General features: G+C 42.8%; 1 pseudogene; it reads left to right on the top strand.

Moving 5' to 3' along the window:
- The first annotated feature begins 3,997 nt into the window (after positions 1–3,997).
- Positions 3,998–4,111, top strand: LOC116904723 (annotated as a pseudogene).
- Positions 4,112–9,838: the final 5,727 nt, after the last annotated feature.

Here is a 9,838-nt window from a genome sequence, read left to right as displayed (position 1 = left end):
CCCAAGAAATTGGGATTTCTTCAGGAATCTCATGCTGGGAGAAGAAAAAGAATGAAGCCTGGTGCCAGAAAGGGGAAGGACATATCTCCCAAGAAGAGATTTTCCACAGCTCTGACAACTAGACTGCCTTGCAGGAAGGACTGGCACCAAGACAATGACAGATTAGTGAATCAGAAGAGAATAGCAAGTATAAAGCTCTGAGTGAGAATAGATGGGAAGAGAATGCCTGAAGGACTTTGGTATAGATTTGCAATGTGGCATAAGGCCTGTGGCACTATTAGGAGGGAGTGGGGTCCTAAAGAGGAGAGGCCTGGGGATGATCACTCAAAGGCGATTGTGGACCCTGGTTCTTTCAACTGCCATGGAATACTTATGAAAGTCAGAGGACAACTTGAAGGAGCTCATTTTCTTCTACTGTGTGCATTCTGGTAATTAACCTTTGATCATTGGACTTGGTGGTAAGTCCGTTTACCTATATGACTTAACAGTAAACTTGCCAATCAAGTACCTGCTTAGCTTCCATTATACTGTCGTGAATGCATTCAAGACACGGGGACTGCAAAACTACTGTGCACATACTCCTGGGTGAAGTTCAGACAACTAAGAAGGCGAGCAAACCAGTGAGGAGAGGGGAAGAGGACATCAACCTACTCATAGAACAGATGGGACCAGAGAGCACGAGCTGGCTGCAGGCCAAGTAGGGAGAGGAGCAATGCTGGTGAGAAGGAATTGTCCCATCTGAACTAGAACTAAATGGCACCCTCGGAGTGAGTCTCAGCTCTACTGTTTTGACCATGAGACCCAGCACACAAAGACCCGCATTGCAAATCTGTTCTACTTCTTAGCTTTCTGACCTGGGCAAGTTACTTAAACTCTTAGGGCTTTGGATTCTGCTTCTATAAACAAAAGATAATAGCATCTGACTCACAGGGCCATTTTCATGAAACATTAGAGAGAAAGCGTTGATGATGTCCAGCGCATCTCTGACCCATGTTGCTTGTCACTGCTTCTGCAAATCCAGGTAGGTCCAAAGACAGTTATTTTCTGGAAAAGTCTCAATTATCTGTTATGCAGCAGGACTCTCTTAATTGGACTCTTGGTCTGTTTAGTTTTAATGATTTTTTTCCAAATTAAATAGAGAGCAAGAAGCTGGTTTAGATTACAGGGTCACTGCAAAAGAACAGAGAAAGTAGATATGACCCATTTTTAAGCTGCTGCAGCATAATTGGGAATACATTCTTTGTCTTGGGAAAGAGCCAGGACTGAAGGCCTTCCTTGCTCTGTGGGTCACATTAACAAGAGAGCCACTTTGACAGTTGGACGCTCTGCTCATTTCTGGAGCTTCACTTTCTCTGACCTTCCAGGGGTCCCTTACCATGAGGCTTGTCTAACACACTTCCAAGAATTGTTGAAATTTCTGTTTTATAAATTTGGCTCCAAACAAGATCAACATCAGTGCCTTTATGACACTATTGATCCTTAATGCCATCTGTTGGTACGGGGTAGAATTGAGATGGATCCTATAACAATATGCAGTAGACTGTCTCCAAAGACAACTCATCATGCAAGAGGTACTAAGAGAAGATTTTCCAGCTGAAAGAAGGTGATCTCAGACAGTAAGTGATTTACACACACACACACACACACACACACACACACACACACACACACAGTATACCCAGTAAGGTAAGTGTGTCATCATAAAAGACAGTACAGGATGGAGAGATGGCTCAGTGGGTATAGTACTTGTCATACAAACATGAGGATCTGGGTTTGAATTCTCACAACCCACATGAAGCCAGATGTCATAGCATACATCCACAACCCCAGCACTTGTTAAGGGAGAAAGGAAGCTGAAATAGGAGAATCTTCAGAAGCTCACAGGCTACCTAGGCTAGCATATGCAAAGGTAAATAACTAAAGACCCAGTCGTAAGGCAGAAAGCAGGGAACAACATCAGAGTTTGACCCCCGACCTCCACATATATACTATGGTGTGCTTGAGGAGTAGGGTGTGCATAACACACACACACACACACACACACACACACACACACAAACACACGTACACATGCATGTGTGCACACACATACATGCAAAGGTTTAAAAATAATATATTTGTTTAGAATTTAAAGAGAATATGGAGGCTTGTCTTGTAGCCAAAGAATACACAAGTAAAGAAATCGTTTGAGTTCTTATTCACATTTCTTTCTTCTCTCCACTGATTTCAAGAGCAACGATGGAAAACATACGTATTTAATGCACTACTAAAGGTTTAACACATTGAACTCTAAAGTACTTGATAAGTTTAACACAAAATATTTGACATTATACCACAAACGTCAGAGTGGAGTTGTATCAGAGGAAGAACATGATACCAAACGGTAATTGAAGTTCCATGAAAATGGGAAGGGTGAAATAGACAAATAGGAAAGTTGATGAATCAACTCTGTAAATCTTCACTTGGTCTCTGTTCTTTCTGCAAGGCAATTGTTATAAAACATGCCTTTGGGTATGACACAGATATTGAAGTATATACATACATAACAAATAAAAGAGGAAGGTAAGACAGAAATAATGTCTGTAAAGCTTGCTAGAACCAAGTTCTGGGGACTCTAAAGCAGCTTCTGACTGTTTGAAACAATGATGGAACAACTACTAAGAAAATAAAAGGAAGAAGGAAAATATCAATTAAAAAATTAAAATGTACTGGGTGGTAGTGGTGCACATCTCTAATCCCAGCACTTGGGAGGCAGAGGCAGATGGATCTCTGTGAGTTCAAGGCCAGCCTGGTCTACAGAGTGAGTTCTAGAACAACCAAGGCTATGTGGGCACGTGTGTGCACACACACAAACACACACACACACACACACACACACAAAACTTATTTCAAACAAACAAAAAATGAAATGAAGGAAGAATTAAAATGTTTACTAAATAATTCTCAATCCAAAAAAAAAAATAGTTGAGGGGAAATGCACAAATAAAAACATGAGCATTTAAAAAGTAAAAATAAAAATGAGAGACATTTGTGTGTGTATGTGTGTGTGTTTGTGTGTGTGCATGTGCACGCACACGAGTGTGTGTGTAACATTAAGTATGACTGCATTATTAGACTGGAAGAAAACTATGTTCTTTTGTCAGAAACGCCTAAATTCAAAGACACAGTCCAGAGGGAAAAAAAAAAACAACAGACCACATAAAAGACAGTCACAAAAACTACATAGCCTAGGCAAAAGCACTTCAGAGTGCATACACACACACACACACACACACACACACACACACACACACTACCATAGTTTTAAATTTTAAATAAAAAGAGACATTCTTCTAAAGATGTAAAGACCAACGATATAAAATGATAAAACTGAAATAGCCCTGTTAGACAGGAACCAAACCTAAGAGAGAAATAGTTATGTGATGACAGTCTGAGACTTTAACACTTCAGTTTTTATAACATATACAGCAACTAGATGAGAACTGAACAAAGAAATGAGATTTGAGCAACACTGTACACAAACTCGATCTAATTAGTATCACATGGGTCTTCCGCCAACCATAGCAAAGCATACATTTTTCTCAGATTGCTCAGAACATTATACAGGGGGGGAAGCATGATATCTAGGACGCAAAATAATTTTTGATAAATTTAAAATTATCAAAGTCATGCTAGGTAATTCCCCAAATGGAATGAACAACAGAAACTTGGGAAATACAGAAATATATGAAATTTAAACAACAAAGTCCTAAACTCAGTTGAAACATATCAAGCAAGAAATTACAATGGAAAGGAAAATACTTTAGTATGAAAAAAATTAAAAACACTGGATGCTGGGATTTATGAGATGCAGCTAAAGTGTTTCTTAGAGGGCAGTTTATAGCTGTAACGTGTATGATAGTGAAGAAGACCTGACATCAGTAGTTGAACTGCCTGTGTCTGTGTTAAGTTTAACTGGGAGGAAAAGAGTAATGTAATCCTTAAGAAAATTGCAGGCCCTGTCCCTAGAAGTGTTGCAGGAGTGGCTACTGTGTCACATGTGCATCAGTAGGTGGCAGAGAGGAGAAAGGCTAAGTGTCCTGACCTGTGAACATCTGAATGATTAATTAGTAGTCTAACATTCCCTTTAAAAAGAGTCAGACAACACAAGTCCTGTGCCATGTAGGTCCAGATAAGGCTCCCAGGGCTGGGAGCAAGCTGGAGACTAGAAGACCCCCATCTGGGACCACGAGTGAGCCTGAGACAGATAACCCTCACATAAGGCCACTCAGATGGGCTCCAACAACCAGGCAATCACCATGGGGCCCAAACAGAGAGCTAGCCTCAAATGACCACCAGTCTGGATCATGCAGGCCTAAGTGGGGCAGACTATGCCTGAGATGACCCCCTACCTGGTACCATAATGTACAAGCAGTACCTAGCACTCCTAAGATGATGCCAGATACTCAGAGACCCCGGGTGCCACTAAGAGGAGCAAGTAAGCAGTAGAGAAATGGAAGAGAAAGAGAAGCAGAAGGATATGGGCACAGTGAAGAGAGGTAGGACTGGATACTTGAGAATGAGGAACTACTTGATGCCACCTGGGACCATGGTGGGGTCCTGGCCTGGGCTGCCATGGGGGCAACATCTGGCAGCCAAGTTACCGCCAAAGGCCAAGCAGACTTCCCTGGTCTGGGATGCCACTGGGGAGATGTTGATGATCTGAGGGCTGTGCACAATTGGTCCCACCCCACACCAGGACATCGTGGGAGAGCTTGCTCCTCAGGTGGGAGGGCAAGAGAGCTAACTCTGGCCCTATCCAGCTGCAGTAATTGGGAAAGCCACGAGACACACCGTAGGAGTTGTGGGTGAACCAGCCTGAGAATACAAGAATGGAGAGATGGCCCTGCTACTTGTCTCCTGTGAGGTGACATGAATGAGGAAAAGATTCCCACTTCCCCCCCTTAACAGCTGTAGCAGGTAGGAGACCTGATGCTGGTGTTATGAGAGCAGGAGAGCTGTCCCTTCTCCTACCTCACCTAGGCAGCACAGTAGAGCTGACCCGGGTGTCGAGGATGCAGGCAAGCCATCACTGAGGGTGTAAGCATAGAAGATCTGACCCTGCCACTTATCTGCTGAGCAGTGACATGGGCGAGGAAGAGATGCCACTCCCCAACACCTCACTCCTTGCCACCTACAGCAGGCAAGAGAGCTGTCCTGATGTCTTCAGAGTGGCAGAGCTGGTCCTGCCCCTCACCTGCTGCAGCACTCAGGAGAACAGGCCCTGTACCTCATCTGGTAAACTCAGTCAAGCTGGTCCTGGATGTAGGTGTTGTTGGTGATCCCGCCCTCAGGGTGTGAGTACAGGAGAGCCCGCCCTGCCTCTTGTCTTCACGAGGTGGTACAAATGAGGGAGAGTCACCCTCCTCCCTCATCCCTTACTGCCTATGGCAGGCAGGAGAGCTGGCCCTGGGTCATGAGAGTGGGAGAATTGGCCATGTAACTCCATCTCGCCTGGGCAATGGTGGGTTTCTGGTGAGAATGGGAAAGCCAGAGAGCTGACCAGCTCAGACACTACTCAGGCCCAGATCCAGGGCTTTCAATTGGCCCACCCCAACATCTACCCCATCTATGCTGCTGGAGTTCATAAAGTCCTACAAAATCCAAAACTGTAGGATCTCCATGACATAGGGCAGCAACAGGATATCTGAGAGGAGTCCAGATGACGTTCCTACATTGACAGAGCAGTAGAATCCAGAACCTTTGTGCCAGACCAAAGACTCATTGCAATGAATAGTTGCAAGCCACGATATATAGACAAAAGGATATACTGTGGGACACACTGTGACACACTGCAGTTTCCACAAGATTTTTTTCTATGTTGGTGGGGAAGTTGCAAGGTTGAAGGATGAGATGGGGAGGGGGAGATGAGTGAGCTTCAGGTGCATGATGTGAAATTCACAAAGAACCAATAAGAAGTTTTTAAAAAGAAAGAAAACAGTAAAGATTACAGCAGAAATTAATGGAAAGAGTGACTAGAAAAGCAATGAAAAATCAATGAAAACAGAGAAGGCACTAATGCCTCCCATCTCTCCATGCTTACATACATCACCACCTATAAAAAACCAAGAACTTTTTTCTATTCTTTTTGAATATGAAATGTCATTGTCACTTGTACCAACCAATTAAATGTGGCAGCAGTAACAGATAAGAGTACGTTACATAAGCACAATGTCAAAGGGGCCTCACAAAAGAGGCCTTGCCGAATAAGAAGATATCAGACAACGAAACAAGACTTGAAACCATCAGCAAGCAAGTATTAATACTGCAAACAGATAAGGGTACGATGTCTAGATCCTTCCAGCCAGGACTCATTGTTAGTGCAATGCAACCTTATGAAGTAGCCCAGCCACTACCCTGAGCACACGATATCCCTGAACAACTCACAGAGTTATCTGAAATATGACTGTGCATAGCATATGCCACAGGTAACTGCTTCTGACTCATAGTTTGGAACCTCACATGTAGTGCTTCTAATATGATAAATGCTGATTGGATCTCATTATCAGTCCTCCACAATGTTGAATATAGAAATCATTGACCTGGCTCTCTAACATCTAATGATAAACCCAGATAAGAGTTAAATTCCAGGTAGGAGAGATGGCTCAACCAATGCCTGCTGCACAAGCATGTGGACCTAAATTCAAGCCCCGACACCCATGTTGAATGCAAGCTGTACTTGTAAGGGTGTGGAGATGGAGTGGACAGCTTATCAGTGAGCTTCAGGTTCAGTGAGAGCCTGTGTCTCAAAATAGAAAAAGAATGAGGTGGAAAGCAATTGAGGAAGACAACCAACATTAACTTCTGTCATCTATGTGGACATGCACATATGTATATATACCTGTACACGTATGTGCACATATGTAAACACTTACAAACACACACATACATGACACACAAAAGCATCTGTGAAGGAAACAGGAAGAAAGAAAGGAAGGAAGGAAGGAAGAAAGAGAGAGAGAAAGAAAGACAGAAGGAAGGAAGGAAGGAAACCACTGAAGGAAGGAAATCAGAAGGAAGGAAGGAAAGAAGGAAGGACTAAGGAAGGACTATACATGGGAGGGAGGGAGGAGGGGAGGGGGTCCTGGAGGAACTAGGAGGGGTGGGGAGGGAGGGGAGGGGGGGGGAGGGATGGGAGGTAAATGAAAAGAAATACCAAGAAAAAAAAATAAATAAAAAAAAATAAAAAAAAAAAAAAGTATCTGGAAGAAGAGAGGGAAGGAAGGAAAAAGAAAGGAAGGAAAGGAAGGAATCTATATTTCTTTAATAAAAATGGAGGTGGTGGTGGTAGGTAGCCAGAGCCTAACTTGTTTGGCAGTCCTAATTACCTTTACATAATCAATGAATTCTTAAGGCCATTAGAAGAACCATGATGACCCAAATGCCATGAGCTGACTATAACTCACAGAGGGAGGAAACGTCTTATTGTGCCACAAAGAAAGTTAATCAAAGTTATGTCTCTTGAGTCTTACTCACTCCTTCATTCTCCCACCCAAGTACTAGCCAGGTCTGACCCTGCTTAGCTTCTGAGATCAGGTGCCTTCACGTTGGGTTGGCCAAAGACTTGACTACTTAATTTACAATGTATGACTTTTGTTTGGGAGATTTGTTTGACTTTTCTGAGGAAAACTTCATTTTCTGCTTGATTTGGGGCTGCTTCTTGATACTCAGTTAACATACAGATGTTGGACTATTTATTATCCCACACTCCCACACCAGTTGTATGACCTTAACCTGTAAGTTCTCTATAAGACCCCATTCCCCAGGTTATCAGTCACCTGTTGAAAATGGATTGTCCTGAACCACTTCCATATGGAAGGAGCATTGTTTGGTTGTGAAATTGACACACTTGGAATGCATGTTTGCCTGTGTGCAATTGCCCTTTGTGCAATGCTTCTCAGCAAAACTTTGATCTAAGAACTTAAGAAATGTTTATCCATCTGCACAGCATCTCACATGGTCAATCAGTACAGCCATGGGTACCATAAAATTCATTGATTTGACCACATCCTTCACCAACCCAAAGCGAATATTTCCTTAATGTATCTTAGTTCTAACAATTTTTATTTATTATTGAAAATTTCATGCATGGGCCCAATGAAATACGATCATATTCTCCCTCTAGATCCCCTTCCAACCCCCCTACATCCACTCTACATCCCCTCACATCATCCCCCCAACTGTTTTTTACAACTCATTACATCAAGTTAGTGATGCCCATTTGTGCACGGGTGTCAGGCAATGCCCTGGAGCATCAGAAACTTGCCGATGTCAACACACCACAATTCTCCCTACCCCAGCAACCCTCTCCAGATAATAGCCCTTCAGTAAAGGCTGGAGCTTGGGCAGTGGCTCCCCAGGTCATAATAAACTGTTGACTGCCTTGCTCTTGTGTAGGTATTGTGCAGAAAGCCTTAACTGCTGTGAGATCAAGAATGTGATGACTATGCCCTGTCCAGAGGACAGTATTTTACACTTCTCCTTCCTGTTTGCTGACTCTTAGTCTTTCTACCATGTTACCTATGCCTTAGAGGGGGTCAGATTTAGGGTGGTGCATTCAGTCTCTTTTCTCAGTACTTTGACCAATTACACACATATCTTGGTGGGATGAGGAAATAGCCTTTGGAGATTCAGTACTGCCCCAGCAAATGGAAGACATATTGCAGAACTAGGGCAAAGGGCTCCAGAAATCTGAATAGTCTGAATCAAGATGGAACTAATTCTTCCAGAACCAGGATCCATGGGTCCAGGAAATGAAGTGTGTCAATTAGCAGATGCACTTGGCACTCCACCAGCAAAATCCCAGCTTTCTGCCCTTGAGAACCTTCATGAAGTTCATCTGGAGCTTATGGTTCTAAAGCCAAGACTGCTTCCTTCAGGGGGTAGGGGTGATTTTCCAGCAAGGTAGAAATTAAGACTGTAGCATGCAGATGTACCTCTTGGTCATGAGGTAAAGAAGACAGCAACCATGTTGACTAAAGGGTTTGATGAGGTGTCCTGAGAAATTTATTTCACAAAAGAAATATAGCAGAAACATGAGAGAACCCCTAGGGCATGTGATTAAGGTTAAGTAAAAACCACAGCAACCAGAGCCAAGACAAATTACTAGTGTTCATGAAGAAAGGTTTGAGTCCCTTCACCAGGTAAAGAAACATAGCCAGCTGAGAAGCCTGCTGAAGGCAAACAGAATGTAGGGGAGGTAATGGAAGGTGGTGGCATCAAATACGAGCTGTGGCTAGCAATATAGAAAAGAGGGAGGTAATTTTGTGACTATTTCTTCATTTTATCATGGATATGTATGTGCATGAACACCTGTGTATATGTATGTAGTATATACACACACATTTTTATAGAAACACCCTCAAATGCCTGTTATATCCCTTCTTCCATACCATCTACATCTTGAGAGAGAGACTGGCTTTATCTGATAGGATTTAAGTACTATGAACATCAGAGCATGGTGTTAAAGTTACAGGCTCTCCAAAGAGATGGGTAGATATCACCCAAAGACTTTGGGTTCCCTGGGAAAACAGATTCAGTTGTACATAAGATAATTTTGTCATTTTCAAGCATAAGCACAACATAGTTATTTTGTTTCTTGCAGTTTAAATATGGCCCAAATGGAACCACATGTTACCAATTCCTCATCAGTATCTCTCTCTCATCTCATCAGTCTCTCTCTCTCTCTCTCTCTCTCTCTCTCTCTCTCTCTCTTTTCAGTGTGTGTGTGTGTGTGTGTGTCTAATAAATGTATGTGTCTAACCATATATGCACACATATACACGCATGCTCAGTTGCA

The sequence above is a fragment of the Rattus rattus genome, chromosome 6 (genome assembly GCF_011064425.1).
Source record: "Rattus rattus isolate New Zealand chromosome 6, Rrattus_CSIRO_v1, whole genome shotgun sequence".
NCBI lineage: Eukaryota > Metazoa > Chordata > Mammalia > Rodentia > Muridae > Rattus > Rattus rattus.
This window is presented reverse-complemented; position numbering and strand designations above follow the sequence as displayed.